Source organism: Bufo bufo, chromosome 4 (assembly GCF_905171765.1).
Source record: "Bufo bufo chromosome 4, aBufBuf1.1, whole genome shotgun sequence".
In the NCBI taxonomy this organism is placed as follows: Eukaryota; Metazoa; Chordata; class Amphibia; order Anura; family Bufonidae; genus Bufo; species Bufo bufo.
Window position 1 is genome coordinate 344,004,316 of NC_053392.1, and position 14,209 is coordinate 344,018,524.

A 14,209-nucleotide genomic window follows, 5' to 3' on the forward strand; every position below is an offset into this window, starting at 1 on the left:
ATATGTTAAAGTGGTTATCCCATGATTATTGTAAAAAATTAAAATCAGACATCATAGAGTACATGACAATCACTTTCTAACAAAGCTAGAACCAGCCCTGTGCACTTCACATGGATCCAGAGATCTCCACATTTATTGCTCTGGTAGATTTATATCAAGCTGGAAGCTCAAAGGGAGTGTCTTTTCTGCTGCAGCTCAGGGACGTGTCCTTTCTGTTGGAGCTCTCTCCCTATCACAGCTTAGGAAGCAGTTGAAGGATGAAAAAAAACTGTGGGTGGCGCTATACAGATACATTTTATTGAATAACTTAGTGGCTATACTACATTTTTTATTACATGCAATTAAGATCCAGGTGCAAGTTTGAAAACTGTGGAATATTTTTCATGGGAAAACCCCTTTAAACATAAAAATGTGATTTAAACAATAGGTCATTTTCTGATAAAACATTTTCTTTAAGTACACCAATGCAGAAACACTGCTGTCTCGTATAATTTTCACCCTCTTTTTGCCTTTTATTCACCTCTCTGCAGCTCTGGTATCATCATAGATGGGCAGCAACTTGTCTTATACCACCACTCCTGCATCTCACAGGAGTGCTTTGCAGTCAGCTCTTTCTAACCCCCTCCTCCTATGTATAGAATATAGTCCAAACAACCTGAAGAGGCAATCATATGGAGTATGTAAAGCCTAAAACGTAACTTTTAATACATATTACTAATATAAGATATCCCTAAAAATATATGATATGACACAATACATAGAAAATATAGTAGGAAAATAGTTGGTGCACGGCGGCACCTATGGATAACCAGTTGTCCTACCACAACCCGGAAGGTTCCAATGCTCCACGATCCCAGGAAGGAAGCTGAATGGGAAACAAAAGCTATCCCTGGGTACAATGACGTGGTAATGACCAAAGGACAGGGAAAAGGAGATATCCCTAATTACGCCCTAAGTGGGGGGTACTGCTCTGGCCCTGATAGCTAAATATATGTAGCAGCCTAACAGAAGAGCACCCGCCCTGATAAGGGCGACCCTGTCAGGAACCTTACCCTGAAATAAATAGCCTTAGTACGCCATGCTCCTATCTATCCCTACATGCATGTTTCACCTTCAGAAGAAGGACTCATCAGGGGAAACATGGGGAGCTGAGCACAAGTATAGTTGGAATCCGGGAGCCGTGGTATGAGCGTAATGAGCTGGCCCCCCGACGGTTTGGTTAGGCTGCTACATATATTTAGCTATCAGGGCCAGAGCAGTACCCCCCACTTAGGGCGTAATTAGGGATATCTCCTTTTCCCTGTCCTTTGGTCATTACCATGTCATTGTACCCAGGGATAGCTTTTGTTTCCCATTCAGCTTCCTTCCTGGGATCGTGGAGCATTGGAACCTTCCGGGTTGTGGTAGGACAACTGGTTATCCATAGGTGCCGCCGTGCACCAACTATTTTCCTACTACATTTTCTATGTATTGTGTCATATCATATATTTTTAGGGATATCTTATATTAGTAATATGTATTAAAAGTTACGTTTTAGGCTTTACATACTCCATATGATTGCCTCTTCAGGTTGTTTGGTTAAATAATAGGTGATCTAACACGATTTTCATTAATATTCCTTAATATTTCTTATTATTTGTTCATGGTATGGCGGGCTTTTTGGCTGGAGGTTTGAACACTAACGGTTGGCTTAGCTGGTGGGAGATTCAGAGTCTGGATAATTATATTTGGCACAGTATTGTCCCGAGAGGTCTTAGAATCCAACTGACTCCTGTTTATAAACAACATAGTTCAGGCTTTGGTAACCGGTGGGAGCAACTGGCCACCAGTAGCTCTCTACAGTTCATGACACTTCTATTAGAGGAAGAAAAAATCATACTAGAAAATCTGAGTACCAAACTGAAAGCCCGGATTGAGGTTACCAAGACATTTTCACAGGACCCAGAATTCACAAATAAAGAAAAACAGCTGCAGACTTCCATTGAAAAATTCCAGTTTTATTTAAGGGAGAGGAAGCATCGCCAGTTTATTAAAGATTTGGGTGAATTTAAGGACAATAAGGCCTACTCAGTTTTAAAAGAGAAAATTCCAACTAAGGAATCGGCATCTGATCTCTCCACTACTGAGACTGATCTGTCTGATAGTGAGAGGGATCAATCTACAGGCCCCCCTAGAAACAAGGCCCGAAACCCCAATAGGAGAGGCAGAGGCCGAGGTAACAGAGGACGGGGCAATTTCCATGGCCCTCCAACGGATTTTTTAGATCAGGGAATATCGTACCCCCTGAGAAACCGCTACAACGCGAGGGAACAACCGGCCCAGAAGTAGTTAACCTCTCTGATAGACCCATAAATAGTATTGAGATGACTGTTTTGAGCAAGGGGCTTTCCTTTGTCCCAACACGACGTTTTGACAATTTCACCTGGGTTAAGGACCTACAATTATTTGTCCGTAAACTCAGGTGGCATAATTTTTTTAAAAACAAAGATAAGCGTCAGTGTTTGGACCTTAAAATACCTACTGAACTCCTTACCGATGTGATGCTTTTACACAGTTTATCAGAGGGAGATGAGAGACCAGAAGGGTCAGGTCCTTTTACCACATTACAAAAAGAGCAAACGTATACCTCCAGCAGGCGACATCTCTTGTTTAGATGTTTTTCTTCAAGTGGTATCGAAGGACCTCACCCAAGTCTCCCCTCTCCCTCGATCACAAAACTGTACCAGAGAGGAATGGACCGCCATTTCCCTCCTGAAAGATGATCCTACAATAATCATCAAACCTTCGGATAAGGGAGGGAATATTGTCGTCATGAATCATTGTGACTATAAAACTATGTGTGACAGAATTTTGAAGGACAGGGAAAGTTATGCGATCCTCACATCGAATCGCACTGAACCCTATCTGATTGAGTTGAGGGACCTGTTGTATACAGCTAAACAGGATAGATTGATTTCGCAGGAAGAGCTTGACTTTTTATACCCAAAATTTCCAACAACTGCCACCTTCTATAGTCTACCCAAGTTACACAAAGGGACGAATCCCCTAAATGGTAGGCCTATTGTTTCAGGGATAGGCAGTATAGGTCAAAACCTGGGTATCTACTTGGACCGCATTCTTATGCCATTTGTGTTGTCTCTCCCATCATATACGAGAGACACCATAGATCTCTTGAAGCGCCTTGATGGCATTAGCATTGAGAAGGAATCTATTCTGTGTAGCATTGACCTGGAAGCTCTTTATTCTTCAATTCCTCATGACATAGGCCTCAAAGCCATTGAACATTTCTTAAGCATGAGAGGACAACAATTTTATGATGATAATCAATTTGTCCTGAGACTTCACCACTTCCTGCTGACCCATAATTTCTTCTTCTTTGATGGCAGACTTTACCACCAGCTCAGGGGCACAGCTATGGGCTGTTCGTGTGCGCCATTCTACGCAAATTTGCTCCTGGGTTGGTGGGAGTCTGCCATCGTTTTCAGCGATGATTCTTCACTATGTACCGGGGCCATTTCGCTGTGGGCCCGGTACATAGATGACATTTTTATCATCTGGAATGATACCTCCCTGTCCTTCACTGATTTTGTCCAACAACTTAATTCCAACACCATTGGCTTAAGATTCACACATGAGTCAAATACAGAGAATCTACCCTTTTTAGACGTGTATATCTATAAAAACACCTCTGGCGAACTTTCTACTACAATCTATAGAAAGCCAACTGCAACTAATTCGGTGCTGCTCTGGAATAGCAGTCATCCTACACCACACCAAAGAGGGATTCCGCGGGGTCAGTACTTGTGACTCCGCCGCAACTGCTCTGAGAAATCAGAATTTATCAAACAAGCTGACGTATTGAGGGAAAGGTTTCTATCTAGGGGTTACCATACACTTAGACCGGCCTTTCAGACAGCCCTCTCCACTGACCGCACCAAACTACTTATCCCTGGTGGTAAGAAGAATGGGGATCAGAAAATACGCCTAATCACCACGTTTGATGGTGCATCAGGACGTGTTAAAGAGATCCTCAAAAAGCACTGGCCTATCCTGTTAATGGACCCGACATAAGGGAGGTCATTCATGACTATCCACAAGTCACTTTCAGGAAGGGTAGTAGCTTACGGGATCTCTTGGTCCAAAGTCATTACACCCCTGCCCCACAAAAGGGCACATGGTTGGATCGAGAACCTAAAGGATGTTTCAGATGCAGCGGCTGTGTTGCATGCAACATGATCCAATGTAGTAAAACCTTTTACAGTACTAACCTAAAGAAATCCTTTACAATTAAGCATTATATTAATTGCAGGACGAAGGGGGTCATTTATAAGATCACTTGTGACTGTAAAAAGGAATACATTGGGAAAACAAAAAGGGAGTTTCGTCGACGCATAGGGGAACACCTGGGAGACATTGCTAATGGCAGAGATACTGCAGTGTCCAGACACGTACATGAGTGTCACCAGGGTAACCCTAAATGCATAAAAGCCATAGGCATTGAGGTGGTTTATCCACCTATACGTGGTGGATACTGGGACCGCATTTTATTACAACATGAGGCCCGGTGGACCTATTGCTTACAAACCATGTCTCCATCAGGATTAAATGAGCAGCTTAACTATAGTTGCTTCATTTGATCTCCCAACACTTTGATTCCTTATTATCATATTTGTGCATTTTGTATATACAGATGTGTCATCGCTACCGCTCCCTTATTTCGCAATTTGTTACTAACTAAACACGATTTTTTTCTCCTCCAGTCTTTCAATACACACCAATGCCAGTAGATGGCGGTGTTGAGTTAAAGTTAATATCGCTATCCGGCTCCTTATACAGTCAATGGGGACGGATCCGTTTACATTGACACAATATTGGTGCAATTGTAAACGGATCCGTCCCCCATTGACTTTCAATGTAAAGTCAGGAGTCCCTATTAATATACCATCGGATCGGAGTTTTCTCCAATCCGATGGTATATTTTAACTTGAAGCGTCCCCATCACCATGGGAACGCCTCTATGTTAGAATATACCATCGGATTTGAGTTAGATCGTGAAAACTCAGATCCGACAGTATATTCTAACACAGAGGCGCTCCCATAGTGATGGGGACGCTTCAAGTTAAAATAAACTAAGAACTGTGTACATAACTGCCCCCTGCTGCCTGGCAGCACCCGATCTCTTACAGGGGGCTGTGATCCGCACAATTAACCTCTCAGGTGCCGCACTTGAGGGGTTAATTGTGCGGATCTCAGCCCCCTGATCGGGTGCTGCCAGGCAGCAGGGGCCAGATCCCCCTCTCTCCCCAGTATTAAAAGCATTGATGGCCAGTGCGGCCCCCCTCCCTCCCTCCCCAGTATTAAAAGCATTGGTGGCCAGTGCGGCCTCCACCCTCCCTCCCTCCCCAGTATTAAAAGCATTGGTGGCCAGTGCAGCCCCCCCTCCCTCCCCAGTGTTAAAAGCATTGGTGGCAGTGTGCCCCCCCCCTCCCTCCCCAGTATTAAAAGCATTGGTGGCCAGTGCAGACCCCCCTCCCTCCCTCCCCAGTATTAAAAGCATTGGTGGCCAGTGCGGCCCCCCCTCCCCAGTATTAAAAGCATTGGTGGCCAGTGCGGCCACCCCCCTCCCTCCCCAGTATTAAAAGCACTCTGGTGAACAGCTAGCAGGGTTAAAAATAGGGCTGGAGGGGTTAAAAATTAATTAAAAATAATTTAACTCACCTTAATCCACTTGATCGTGCAGCCCGGCTTCTCTTCTGTCTTCTTCTTTGCTGTATGCAGGAAAAGGACCTGTGGTGACGTCACTCCGGTCATCACATGATCCATCACCATGGTAAAAGATCATGTGACGGACCATGTGATGAGCGTAGTGACATCACCACAGGTCCTTTTCCTGTGCACAGCACAGAAGAAGACAGAAGAGAAGACGGGCTGCGCAATCAAGTGGATTAAGGTGAGCTAAATTTTTTTAAATTAATTTTTAACCCCTCCAGCCCTATTTTTAACCCTGCTAGCTGTTCACCAGAGTGCTTTTAATACTGGGGAGGGAGGGAGGGGGGGCCGCACTGACCACCAATGCTTTTAATACTGGGGAGGGGGGCCGCACTGGCCACCAATGCTTTTAATACTGGGGAGGGAGGGAGGGGGGGTCTGCACTGGCCACCAATGCTTTTAATACTGGGGAGGGGGGGGGCACACTGCCACCAATGCTTTTAACACTGGGGAGGGAGGGGGGGCTGCACTGGCCACCAATGCTTTTAATACTGGGGAGGGAGGGAGGGTGGAGGCCGCACTGGCCACCAATGCTTTTAATACTGGGGAGGGAGGGAGGGGGGGCCGCACTGGCCATCAATGCTTTTAATACTGGGGAGAGAGGGGGATCTGGCCCCTGCTGCCTGGCAGCACCCGATCAGGGGGTGAGATCCGCACAATTAACCCCTCAAGTGCGGCACCTGAGGGGTTAATTGTGCGGATCACAGCCCCCTGTAAGAGATCGTGTGCTGCCAGGCAGCAGGGGGACTCTGTGTTACAATATACTGTCGGTTCTGAGTTAAATTATTTTTTATATTTTTTTAACCCCTCAATCCCTATTTTTAACCCTGCTAGCTGTTCACCAGAGTGCTTTTAATACTGGGGAGGAAGGGGGGGGGGGACCGCACTGGCCACCAATGCTTTTAATACTGGGGAGGGAGGGAAGGGGGGGAAGCACTGCCACCAATGCTTTTAATACTGGGGAGGGAGGGGGGGCCGCACTGGCCACAAATGCTTTTAATACTGGGGAGGGAGGGAGGGAGGGGGGGCCGCACTGGCCACCAATGCTTTTAATACTGGGGAGGGAGGGAGGGGGGGCGCACTTTTAATACTGGGGAGAGAGGGGGGTCTGGCCCCTGCTGCCTGGCAGCACTCGATCAGGGGGCTAAGATCCGCACAATTAACCCCTCAAGTGCGGCACCTGAGAGGTTAATTGTGCGGATCACAGCCCCCTGTAAGAGATCGGGTGCTGCCAGGCAGCAGGGGGCAGTTATGTACGCAGTTCTTAGTATATTCTAACTTTAAGCATCCCCATCACTATGTGAACGCCTCTGTGTTAGAATATACTGTCGGATCTGGGTTAAATTATTTTTTATATTTTTTCAACCCCTCGCCCGTGTGAACTCAGCCTTAATGTAATGTCTACATATAAATATTGGAATGGCTTAGGTTCAGAGTGTATATACTGTACAGTGTATCTACTGTATTTATGTATAAATATATATATATATTGCTGGCAATCATGGATCTTGTGTAGTGGTTATCTGCTCACTACAGTACTATTATATGGTAGTAATAAAATGTGCAATTGTATTTTTCTATTTTTTTTTTTATCTTTTTCTATGTTTTTTTTAAAATAAGGATACAGGGATTTTTGTGATTTTATACACAGTAAATCTTTAAAAAAATAAATTGATTAATATTTTATATACAGAGCCGACCATCGATCCTATATATATATATATATTTTATTATCTTTATTTTATATCCAAAACATAGCAATTTAAATAGCATGATGTTGCACAAAGTACAATAAATATCCACAAATTTACTTAATTTATCCATCATGATTACCAAATTAATAGCCACATAAAATCCTATTTAATCCTGCTCATCCACCCACCCTCATTGTCTCGGAGCACATCCACGACGAACAGGCCCTCATGGCCATACTGACCAGGTTCTATCCCATCTAATCCTCTGGCTCTTGTTATAGATAGCGAGTTTCTCGTATTTCTTCACTTTGTCAACAAGTTGATGCCATACAGATACTACCAAAGAATTATTTGAGCCCCAATTCCTAGCAATTACTACCCTGGCCAGCATCAGCGACTTCATCCAAAACATATTTTCTCGTCCCTACCCATAAATAAAGGGGCACCTAAGACAACAGTGGTTATATCTACATCGTAATTAGATGAGGAGCATCTACGAAGCTCAGAAAAAACATTGGTCCAGAAACCCTGAATCGCAGGGCATAGCCAGATAAGATGTATAAAATCCGCTCGTTGAGCCTGGCATCTACGACATCTATCTGAGACATTATTATAGAACCGGGAAAGGGAGAAAGGCGTTTAATATAAGCGGTGTAGAATCCTAAACTGAATTAACCTATGATTCATAGATGTAGAGTTTTTCCGAATATTTCTGTATATTACTTCCCATTTTAATGTTTTATTATTCCCTATATCTTGACCCCATTTCAGTTCACTTCTAAACTTATTCATTTTACCCATTTCCAGTCTCAATTTACTATAAATTAGTGAGATAGACATATTATTCTGATATGAATTAAAACACCAATCGATAAAATCGTGTGATTTAATCATAAAGACCTCTTTATCTTTAGTGCGTATGAAAGCGTGTTTAACCTGGAGATATTTATATTCGTCTGAGGCGAAGCATCACGGCGAAACCCGGGTCGGGCATTACAGAGACTTTTAATGTATGTTTTTTAGCTGTAATTTTTGTTCTTATTAAATGATTTTTATCTGACCCTTTGGTGCGCATCTGTCCTACGTGCAATCTCCTCTTGGAAGCTGTGGTTTATTGCCATCCAGGTGTAGAAGTGTTCCATCTGTCGGATCGGTATTTGGGATTTCTCATACTGAAGCGTCCTGATCCTTGCCTGCTCCATTTGCCCAGCTGTCTGTGAGGACTTCGCCGGGAATTTTTCCATGCATCTCACCAGTGAAGTTCTGTGAGTAGAATCTTTTTGCAGGCGTGTAAAGTGTCATTACATACTACGCTATAGTTCTCTTCCTTCAGCAGAGTCCTATTTGAAGACACCATCCAGTTTTCTACACGCATTCACTAATCAGAAATCCTGTGAGTATAAACTATTCACATGGTGCGTTAAGTGCCTGGAACCTGCTACACCATAGTGCGCTTTTTCATTACATTACAGATTTCCATACCAGTGACGGATTGTGAGGTGGGCATGTGATCACATTAGTTGAAGATCTATAGAAGGAAATTTTATTCACAAAAAAGATTTCTCTCCGGCAGCGCAATCTTTCCATATATCTTCATACAGCGGACTTTTCCCACATTGTCTTTAGATTTGCAGCGCCTGAGAGGACAAGTATTTCTAACAGAGACTTTATTTTATTTTATTTCTGAATCATCAGGATACAGGCTAATTTTATCCTGCACATCCTGACCTCCAAAACCAAGAATATGGATATCCTGTCTAACTTGACATGCCAGGGGCTCTAGAAAAATAGCAAATAAAAGAGGAGATATGGGACAGCCCTGTCTAGTACCCAGCCACAGTTCAAATGGGTCCGATAAGGAGCCATTCACATTTATCCTTGCCCTAGGAGATTCATATAATATCTTAACCTACTGGACAAAATTGGGGCCAAAATTCATCCTGTACATTACCTCCCATAGAAAGTTCCACTCCACCCTGTCAAAGGCCTTAGCGGCATCTAGTGACAGGATGGAGCGGTCCTCTCCCTCTCCCAGATAGATATTCATTAATGTTCTTCGGATATTAGTCTGGGCTGAGCGCCTTGGTATGAATCCCGTTTGGTCAGGATGGTTTATCTTAGCTATTACCCTCTGGAGTCTATTAGCAAGCACTTTTGCACCAATTTTATAATCAGTGTTAAGTAAGGAGATGGGTCTATATGACACCATGTCCAATTCATTCTTTCCCTTTTTTAAAACCAAGGTGATAATAGCTTCAGACATTGATGATGGAAGACGGCCCTCATTCCAAGACACATTTAATAACTGCAGTAGGTGAGGTAGAAGCACCTCACTATACCGCTGATATAATTCAAAAGGGAGGCCGTCAGCACCGGGGGCAGAGTTACCTCTAGTTGATCTCAATGCTTCTTCCAGTTCCCGAAAGTTGAACAGGAATCTCAAGCGCAGCTCTATCTTCCTGGGAGAGAGAGGGGAGGATAATTTTGTCCAGGTATAGTTTATGATTAACATGTCGCCCATTTAACTCCGATCTATATAAAGTAGCGAAGTAACTGACAAATTCTTGTTCAATATCTGCGCCATCTGTACATATCTTACCCTTAAGAGACCTGATACTTTTAATTGTGGTAGAAGTTTGCTGATTTTGAATCAGGGAGGCTAACAATCTCCCTGGTTTTTCTGCCTCACAAAACAGTTTTTGACCTGAAAAAAAGATCTTTTGTTGGCATTTATCTTGGAGATGCCGATTATATTCCTCCCTAGCTTCAAGTAGGCTCTGCTGTATGTTTGCGCTTTGATCCGTAGCTATTATCCCCTGTAGAGAATGAACTCGCTGCTCCAAAGTACTCTCCTTTTTAGCATAGGAAGCTTTAGCTTTTTGAATTCTGGAGTAGAAAATGCCTCAGGTAAAGGCTTTTAAAGCGTCCCAAGTATAATGTATATGAGCAGAGTTAGAATTAAAGTTCCAAAATTCTTCCAGTTCCCTCCTTATTTCTCCCTGGTTCCTGAATTATATTAAGCCAATGAGGATTAAGAATGAAGATGCGAGATATCCTAACATCTTCCCGTTTTTTTATCGCTAGGAGAATTGGGGAATGGTCCGAGATCGTATATGGCTCGTATTTCATACGAACGATCCTATTAATAAAATTAGCCGTTGTAAAGGCAAGATCTATCCTGGATAGAGCAGTACAGGAATGACTATAACAGGAATATACTCTTGCATTGCCATACAAATATCTATTAACGCCATTTCTTGGCATATGTTAAATAATAATGGTATTCCTCCTGTTCCCAAACTACTCCGACATCCAGAAGAGACCCTGTCCAATCCACGGTCCATGATGTCATTAAAATCTCCTAGCATTATAATTGGGCATTCATCTCTTCGGCTTACAAAATCAAAGAGTTGAGAGATAATGTTCAGAGAGAAAGGGGGAGGGATGTAAACAAACGCCAATATACAAGTTGTCTGGAACCACTTACAATGAAGAAACACAAACCTGCCCTCTTTATCTATTCTTTGTCCAATAGGTTCATACAGTACTTTATTATGAATATACACACTGACCCCCTGGGAATAAGAGGAGAAACAGGAGTGATACTCGACTTGTGCCCACTTTTTTTTCATACAAGAAACTTTCTCGGGAGTCAGGTGACTTTCAACTAAACCCACTATCGCGGGAAGATGTTTACTAATTATATCGGAAACAATCACTCTTTTAGTTCTGTCCGCCAAACCACGGACATTCCATACAAAAAGTCTTTCTGTCATTGGATTGTAACTATCCTGTATCTAGGTCAACCATTGGAGGCCCAAACCTCCAAACCCTATTCACCGTGGATGTGCCCCGAGACCGCGAGTTCCCTCCCCCCATGCACCCCCCTAATCCCCCTTCCTGGTCACCAGAGAGTAGCTTCCCTCCCTGATAGCCTCTTCCTATTTTCTGGACGTATCCTCCAGGAAAGCCAATTTATCTTTTAACAGTTTATTCTCAAATTCCAGAGTCTTGGCTTTCCCAGAGGTCACGTCCAAGTCCATTTTCATTTCCTTGGTAAATCCCTGCAGCTCCTTAACTTTATCCCATATCTTGTTCATTTCATCTTTTATAAGGGAAATATCAGATTGTACAGAGGCAACCTTTGAAGAAAGCTCCCTCAGTGATTGATTAGATAAATGAACCGCAGCCAATATATCAGCCAGTTTATTATCAATCAATTCCATCCTATTTTCTCCCCCCGTAGTCCCAGCAGAGTCGCTTGCCAACTCTGTTTTGTCAGAAATATCAGAAGTTTCCTGGGATAAGTTTCCACACAACAAAATAATCCGGGCAGTGAGAAATTTTTAGGAACGGTATCCTGTCTTTCCAAAACCGAACTGTTAATTTCTCCGGCGGGTCTGCCAAGGAACTGCATGGCTTATTTTAATTAATTCAGGGAGGCAAGCGATCTTTCTATCCACCAGAATGTTTCACTGTATTTATTTTTTTTTTTTTATGAGACCGAGAGAAGGTTCCAAACAGCAGTGTCAGTAAAAGTACCCCTCACGCAGTAGTTCCAGGAGGAAATCCAAACATTTAAACTCGTAAATATTGTTAGAGTAGTTACCAGAGTTAGTGGATGGTGAGATGGTAAAGGTTACGAAGTTACTGCTCTAGTGTCCAGATAACATGGAGTTAATTACTCACAATGCTTCATGCGTGCTTGTAAGATAAATTTCTGTATCCTTTCCAGCTTGTGAGAGCATCCAACCAGGCCCAAGCAAACTCCTGCAAGTTTTCTATTTTATGTGAGACCACAGAGTAGGTTCCAAATAACAATCATAATACCAATAAGAACACCACTCAGATTACCGTTCCAAAAAAAAATCGCTACGTCATGCCGTACGTGCCTCCCTCCTATATTTAAATATATGCAAAAGGGTAGGCACAGTACTTTCTTATTTAATCTGTTTTGTCCATAGTGATAGTGCCAACATTACAATAAAAGATGGACACTTTACTTTCAGTGAGGTTAGTATACATACTATATACACTCAGAAAGATACCATGGATAAATAAAATAAAAAGAATAAAACAGAGTTTCCCCTTCCCACCTCTATTACTGGTTTGGTGTTACTCATTTGGTGTGTTACCCTCCCCCACTCCCCCAGCTAAAGAAAGTACTATATGCACTACGTTTTTTTTTTCTTTGAGAACAATAGATGAGAATTGTGGGGGTTGGGATTAGTCACTGCAGTTGTGAGTCTAATGGTTTGAAGCACTCTTTGCAGTCAATTACAGGCTGAGGTCTGGAACGCATAGACATCACCAGACGGTGGGTTTCATCCCTGGTGATTCTCTACCAGGCCTCTACTGCAACTGTCTTCAGTTCCTGCTTGTTCTTGGGCATTTTCCCTTCAGTTTTGTCTTTAGCAAGTGAAATGCATGCTCAATCGGATTCAGGTCAGGTGATTGACTTGGCCATTGCATAACATTCCACTTCTTTCCCTTAAAAAACTCTTTGGTTGCTTTTGCAGTATGCTTTGGGTCATTGTCCATCTGCACTGTGAAGCGCTGTCCAATGAGTTCTGAAGCATTTGGCTGAATATGAGTAGATAATATTGCCCAAACACTTCAGAATTCATCCTGCTGCTTTTGTCAGCAGTCACATCAATAAATTCAAGAGAACCAGTTCCATTGGCAGCCATACATACCCACGCCATGACACTACCACCACCATGCTTCACTGATGAGGTGGTATGCTTAGGATCATGAGCAATTCCTTTCCTTCTCCATACTGTTCTCTTCCCATCACTCTGGTACAAGTTGATCTTGGTCTCATCTGTCCATAGGATGTTGTTCCAGAACTGTGAAGGCTTTTTTAGATGTCGTTTGGCAAACTCTAATCTGGCCTTCCTGTTTTTGAGGCTCACCAATGGTTTACATCTTGTGGTGAACCCTCTGTATTTACTCTGGTGAAGTCTTCTCTTGATTGTTGACTTTGACACACATACACCTACCTCCTGGAGAGTGTTCTTGATCTGGCCAACTGTTGTGAAGGGTGTTTTCTTCACCAGGGAAAGAAATCTTTGGTCATCCACCGCAGTTGTTTTCCCGTGGTCTTCCGGGTCTTTTGATGTTGCTGAGATCACCGTTGCATTCCATCTTTTTAAGACTGTTTCAAACAGTTGTTTTGGCCATGCCTAATGTTTTTGCTATCTCTCTGATGGGTTTGTTTTGTTTTTTCTGCCTAATGATGGCTTGCTTCACTGATAGTGACAGCTCTTTGGATCTCATCTTGAGAGTTGACAGCAACAGATTTCAAATGCAAATAGCACACTTGAAATGAACTCTGGACCTTTTATCTGATCATTGTAATTGGGATAATGAGGGAATAACACACACCTGGCCATGGAACAGCTGAGAAGCCAACTGTCCCATTACTTTTGGTCCCTTAACAAGTGGGAGGCACATATGCAAACTGTTGTAATTCCTACACCGTTCAACTGATTTGGATGTAAATACCCTCAAATTAAAGCTGACGGTCTGCAGTTAAAGCACATCTTGTTAGTTTCATTTCAAATCTATTGTGGTGGTGTATAGAGCCAAAAATGTTAGACTTGTGTCGATGTCCCAATATTTATGGACCTGACTGTATATTTGCATATGCAGCTCTATAATATATCTGTATACACCGCTCCATTATGTCTTTACATCTGTGATACAAGTGGATTCGTTTTGAATAACACCTGGTGATACATTGT